A 7,177-nucleotide genomic window follows, 5' to 3' on the forward strand; every position below is an offset into this window, starting at 1 on the left:
AAGGGTCTAGGCCCGAAACGTCAGCCTCTCTGCTCCTATGATGCTGCCTGGCCTGCTGTGTTCATCCAGCCCTGCACCTTGTTGTCTCGGATTCTCCAGCATCTGCAGTTCCTACTATCTCTGATTAAATAATCAGCATCTGTTACATAATTCAAAATGGAGAAAATAAAATACAGCACTGGAGATCTGTTAACAAAATATAAAATGCTACAAATAGTGAACAGTTCAATGTTTTAGTCACCTTTCCAATCAATAATGTTAAACCATGAGGTCAGAAGTCACACAACACCAGGTTACAGTCCAACAGGTTTATTTGAAATCACACAAGCTTTTGGAGCACATCCCCTTTGTCAGGCGCCGTGAGAGAGCAGAGCACACAGATATAGAATTTATTGGCAGAAAGATCTTGCCCTACTTTGCCCGACCTTAGCAAAACTGGTCCTGAAATTTTCCATGCTTTCACAGTCGACTAAACAAAGCTCGCCTAGAATTTATGAAAGGCAACTAAAGGTTGACAAACCTGCTTGAGCTTTATTAAGAACGTAAGGAAGCTACAAAGGGATATAGATAGGTTAAGTGAGTAAGCAAAGATCTGACAAATGGCGTATAATGTAGAAAAAATGTGAAATTGCCTGTTTAGGCATGAAGAATAAAAATTAAATATATTTAAATGGTGTGAGATTACAGATCTCTGAAATAGAGGGATCTGGGTGTCATAGTGCATGAATTGCAAAAGTTTAGTATGGAGGTACAGCAAGCAATCAGGAAAGCTACTAGAATGTTACTGTTTATTGCGAGATGAGTTGAGTACAAACATAGTGAGGTAATGCTACAGTTATTCAGAGCTTTATTGAAACCACATCAGTGTACCACACTTGTACCATAAGTCTGACCACATCAGACTTGTATATTAACTTCCAGTCATTAAACAAGTGTAGTAAGCAATTAAGGCAAATGGTTTATTGGCTCTTGTTACAAGAGAATTTGAGCAGAGAGAAAAAAAAAATCAACTGTAATAAAAAGTAAGTGCCTGGTGAAACGAAGACTTTTTGCAGACATATAGAGGGAATGCAACAAAATTAATTCTCATGATGGAGAAATTATCCTACGAGGAACAAATAAATGGGCTTATATTCACTGATATTAAGAAACACACAAAATTCTTACAGGGATTGACTGATGTTTTGCTTGGCTGGGTGGCAGTGGGGCTGTGGGGAGCATGTAAGACTGGGAGACCCAATGTCAGAATAAGGTTAGGCAAGTTAGGGCCAAGATGAGGTGGAGTTTCTTTATATATAGATTGTTGAAAGCGGCGTCATAGGTAGACAGGGTGGTGAAGAAGGCATTTAGCATGCCGGTCTTCATTGGTCGAGGCACTGAGTATAGGAGTTGGATGTTATGTTACACTTGTATAAGTTATTGGAGAAGCCACACTTGGAGTATTGTGTACAGTTTTGGTCACCTGTTTATAGGAAAGACATAGTTAAACTGGAAAGTGTGCAAAGAAGATTTATGAGAATGCTACCAGGACTAGCAGGCCTGTGTTATAGGGAGAGGTTGGCCAGAATAGGACTTTATTCCTTGGAACACAGGCGCACCTTATTGAGGTATATAAAATCATGAGGGGATAGATAGGATGAATGTATTTAGTCTTTTTTCCAGGGGTGGGGAATTGAAAACTAGAGGGCATAGGTTTAAGGTGAGAAGGGATAGATTTAAGAAAGAGCTGAGGGGCAACTTCTTCACGCAGAGTGGTGCATATATGGAATGGGCTACCAGAGAAAGTGGTTGAAGCAGGTACAATAGCAACATTTAAAAAAACATTTGGATAGGTACATGGATGGGAAGAATTTGGAGTGATATGGACCAAACACAGGCAATTGGAACTAGCTGAGTGGGCACCATGGTCAGCATGGACCAGTTTGGGCCAAAGGGCCTGTTTCCATGCCGTACTACTCTATGACTCTACTCAGAGGGCAGTGATTCTTTCAATGATCTACCATAGAGGTTCAGTTATTGAACTTATTCAAGACTGAGGTTGATACTTCTCTACATTTTATAAAGATATCAAGGGTTATGTTGCAGGAAAATGGTGTTCAAGTAGCAGATCTGTCATGATCTCTCAGTGGCAGAATAAGCTCGAAGTGATGAATGGTCTACTCCTGGTCCTGAGTTCTTATGGTCTTAGCCATTTTACATAAACTTTAGCTTATCCTAACTCATATCAAATTTTTTCCACTCATGTTGACTTACCTTAGTTCAAGGCCCAGAAATGACTCAATTTAAAAATCTACTCCCGAAATCCCTCCATGGCCCTATTTCTCCCCAAGAATGTAACCTTTTCCAGCCCTGCAACTGTCCAACATCTCTGTGATACCAAATTCTAACCTCTTCCACATTCAGATGTTAATCTCTTCACCACTGGCAGTTGTAAATGGTATAATTTCATCCTTGACCCTCTTTTCCTTTCTCTCTTCATTATTTGACCAAGGTTTTGCTCCTAATAGCACCTCATATCTAGTTCTGTGCCAAATGTCATGTGATAGAAGTTCTGGAAAGAAAGTTAGAACACTTTTATATGATAAAGTCACTATATTAATACAAGTTATTATTATACATTGAATTCAATTTTCCAATTTGGGATTATGATAAGATTTGAATTCACAGCTTTCAGCTTGCCAGTTCACCATTTTAAGCTCTGCATTAGCACACCACTTACACAAAACTTGATGTAATAAAGTTAACATGCATGGTACAAGCTTTAGCCTGAACAGGATAAAATTTGTTTCCATGAATTTTGGGTAGTATGATCTGGCAGTTGCTCCCCCAGATTTATTAATACCTCTATGAAAAATAAGAAGAGGGTATTGGTGGTCTGATCAGTAATGGGGGAAGGGGAGGTGTGTGGGAAGGGGTTTCAACAAAATTTTACATGTCACAATTAACAATTTTTAACAATTACATGAAAAAATGGAGTTAATATTTTGAAGTTCTGATTTGTTATTTTCAATCCTTGGCTTCCATGGAAAATGTATAAAATTTTTCAGACTATACTATTTAATATTAATTTATATAAAGCCTTATCAGATCATCCAGATTCCTGAAAGCACTTCACACAGGAAATCATCAGTCATGTACATCAGCACATCCGTAATGAGATGAACATCAAGCTGATCTGGTTTCTCACTTTCGGGAAAATATGCTGTTCAAGGTCCCAGCTTTGTGTTTAAGATCTTCTTCTTATTTGATTGGTGTCATGGTAACTATCAGAACATGTAGACAGGGCTTTGGCATAACTGCAGAACTGTAATGGGGTGCCAGCCAAGATCTTGTGTTCCAACTCCTGTCAGCAAGTAGTAAACCCATGACTCTCTGGTTCAGTGAATACTGCACAATTGCAGTGATAATCTGATACTCATTGAAGATAACCAAACAGCTGATGTGAAAAGTTTGCTTCCAAAATTACCGTGTAGGCTTGCATGTAGGTGATCCTTTGGATTTCCGCCATTGGCATTGGCAAGGGGGGGTGAGAGGGTTCAGTTTTGTCAGTATTGTGCCCACCTACCCACTCCCCCAACACGTGAAGGTTTCAATGAAGAGCCATAGAGATGTGAATAACATTGATGTGCATTTACACAGAGCCTTTAACACAGAAAGGCATCCAGAAACACCTTGTAGAGGTTCAACAATATAAAAATGGCAGGAGTGTCTTGGAAGTTGATATTAGGGGGAGCAACCAAACATTTGGTGCAATGTTTCTATTATTCTCTCGAACTGTGGAAAAACAACGAGCAGCACAGCTGGAGATTTTATCCTTCTGGACTCTGATTGCCTTACATAGAATATTTTGAGCTGTATAAAATGTGGTGAAACATTGCCTCTGGTTTCTCCCATCGTCAATGCATGAGTATCATCACATAAGAAGCTGTCACAAAACACTGATATGCATTGGATTCAGGGCGGTTGTTTGATTTCATTTATGGTTATACTGCCGATGCAGTAGTAAGTTACAGAGTGCTGAAAGCAAGGCTGAGACTAAACACAATAAAGGGGACAAGCCACAATGCTGCATCCATCTCAGGGACAACATTGCTTAATGTTTAACAGGGATAGCAGTGAGCAATAGTGAGTGGGAGCAAGATTGCAAATCCCATAACTCGATGAGGTCAATGAGCATTATGAAACACAGAGGTGCATTAAAACCAAGTCTGACAGACTATTTTCACTTGTTGGCTCCTTCGCTGATAGTGAGACTGATGTTGAATCTGTGTGGACAATGTTCCTTAGAGGTTCAACCAATGCCTCTGGGGCTTCTTTCCCTCAGATCAACTTACAGCTGTCTGTGTGATACATCACCACAACACGACCGTGCCAGGATATAAAAACCACAGATTATTCACAGACATCCTGTTCTCTAGTAGATGACAGCATGGCATTTACACCATCATGCAGCTTTCCATAAAGGACAGTAATGGTTAAATTTACAAAACTGGACTGAATTTAGACCTTTCTCTGCAGCACTTAGTCACTGTTGTTCTAATTTATTGATTCCGGCCATCTGGCGTAACCAATAACTCATACAGAATTTTCAATGCAACTGTGAAAGAGTTTACAGACCCATTCTTTCATCTTAAGTAAAACTGGTCATGTCAAATGGCCTGTCTTTGTGCTATAAATTCTATATTAATGAATAATTGAAAGTCATAACGTAAAAGATATGTCTGGGAAAGTACTTCTTAAATTCAGTCATTCACCTTTCTGTATTTAAAAAGAAAGGGTGTCAGTTAGCTCTGCTGGTTGGATTGGAAATCCAACAATGTGGCATTCAATTCCTGTACCAGCTGAGGATACCATGAAGGGCTCCTCTTTTCAACCTCTCCCCTTTCCAGAGGCACGGTGACCCTCAGGCTAAACCACCACCAGTTGCATCTCTCCAATGAGCAAGCAGCCCTATGGACTGGTAGGATTATGGCAACTCTACTTTTATTCAAAAAGTATGCATGAGGAAATTGTACTTATGCAGTGCCTTTCACATCTTCAGAATTACTTTTTAAGTATTTTGCTGTTTTCTGGGGAATCATGAAAGTCAATTTACAAACAACAAATGGCAAACAGAAGAAGTGAGCATTTAGTTTGTTATTATTGTTGTTGAATGAGGGATAAATGTTGGCCAGACGAAGTTCCTGCTCTTCACTGAAGAGTGCCATAGCATTTTTCTATGCCCAGTTGAACAGGCAGACAGGATCTTGGTTTAACATATCATCCAACAGATGGAACCTCTGACAAAGCAACATGGCAACAAATGTCTAAACTGGGGGCTGGAAAGCTTGTGGAGTGAGACATGAGGCAACTACAAAGCTGTAGGACCATTGTTAAAATTGTAAATTGCTCACTACCATTCTAAAGGGAAAGGAATACACCATCCTTACCTGCCTGACATTGGTTGTGGGCAAGTTGCCAGAGAGGATCGTGAGGGACGGGACTTGTGAGTATTTGGAAAAGCAAAGACTGATTATTATTATCAACATGGCTTTGTATGTGGGAAATCATGACCCACTAACTTAATTGCGTTTTTTGAAGAAGTAACAAAGAGGACTGTTGAAGGCAGAGTGGTGGACGTGATCTAAATGGACTTCAGTAAGGCGTTCTACAAGGTTTCGCATGGCAGACTGTTTAGCTAGGTTAGATCACATGGAATACAGGGGCAACTAGCCATTTGGATACAGAACTGGCTTGAAGGTAGGAGACAGAGGGTGGCGGTGGAGGTTTGCTTTTCAGACTGGAGGCTTGTGACCAGAAATGTGCCATAAGGATCAGTGCTGGTCCACTGCTTTTTGTCATTTATATAAATGATTTGGATGTGGACATAGGAAGTATGGTTAGTAAGTTTGCTGATGACACAAAAATTGGAGGTGTAGTGAACAGCGAAGAAGGTTACCTCAGAGTACAACCGGACCTTGATCAGATGGGCTGGTGGGCTGGCAGATGGAGTTTAATTTAGATAAATGTGAGGTGCTGCATTTGGGAAAGGCAAATCAGGGCGGACATACACTTACTGGTAAGGTCCTGGGAGTGTTGCCGAATACCTTGGAGTGCAGTTCATAGTTCCTTGAAAGTAGCATCGCAGGTACACACGATAGTGAAGAATGCATTTGGTATGCTTGCCTTTATTGGTCAGCGCATTGAGTATAGGAGTTGGGACGTGATGTTGGGACTGTACAGGACATTGGTTAGGTCACTTTTAAAATATTGTGTTCAATTCTGGTCTCCCTGCTACAGGAAGAATATTGTGAAACTTGAAAGGGTTCAGAAAAGATTTATAAGGATGTTGTCAGGGTTGGAGGGTTTGAGCTATAGGAAGTAGCTGAATAGGCTGGGGCTATTTTCCCTTGAGCTTCGGAGTCTGAGGGGTGACCTTATTGGAGTTTATAAAATCATGAGGGGCATAGATAGGGTGAATAGCCAAGGTCTTTTCCGCAGGAGTGGAGTCCAAAACCAGAGGCATAGGTGTAAGGTGAGAGTCGAAAGATTTAAAAGGGACCTAAGGGGCTGCTTTTTCATGCAGAGGGTGATGGGTGCATGGAAAGAGCTGCCAGAGGAAGAGGTTGGTATAATTACAACATTTAAAAGGCATCTGGATGGGTATATGAATAGGAAGGATTTGGAGGGATATAGACCAAATGCTGACAAATGGGACTAGATTAACTTAGGATATCTGGTTGAGATGGATGAGTTGGACCAAAGGTTCTGTTTCCATGCTGTACAGCTCTGTGACTCTATGGTTTGGATCACATGCAACTAAAGACCATTGACTAACCTCTCAACTGGCCTAGCAAACTACTAACAATAACTATCAAGAACAGGTCATTATTGTTTCTCATGGCAACAAAAGAATAGGCAATCAACAACAACTTTGGCCACAATCCAAGAATACAAAGTATATTCACAATATTCTGACTCAAAGCTAAGAGTGCTAACCAATGTATCAAGCTGAATTCTTAAATCTGTCTTTCTAAAAGGCAAGAAAGAATGTCTCCTGAAGAGTCCTGCAAGATCTGGCATGGTCCTGTCAGTTTGCTCTTGTCTGTTAAATAACAGGCTGCTATTCTAAGGTGTGTGTCCAATTAAAATACATACTTCATCGTCATACGGAGTGCCATTTAGATGAACCGTAGTC

The 7,177-nt window shown here is 40.4% G+C and overlaps 1 long non-coding RNA gene across 1 annotated transcript in view; it reads right to left on the reverse strand.

Moving 5' to 3' along the window:
- Nucleotides 1–5,761, reverse strand: part of LOC125483192 — a 10,028-nt gene extending 4,267 nt beyond the window's left edge. Inside the window, exon 1 of the long non-coding RNA XR_007262148.1 lies at nucleotides 2,389–5,761. This is a non-coding gene — a long non-coding RNA (uncharacterized LOC125483192). The remainder of the gene's footprint in view (nucleotides 1–2,388) is intronic.
- Nucleotides 5,762–7,177: the final 1,416 nt, after the last annotated feature.

Source organism: Rhincodon typus, chromosome 5, assembly GCF_021869965.1.
Source record: "Rhincodon typus isolate 14 chromosome 5, sRhiTyp1.1, whole genome shotgun sequence".
NCBI lineage: Eukaryota > Metazoa > Chordata > Chondrichthyes > Orectolobiformes > Rhincodontidae > Rhincodon > Rhincodon typus.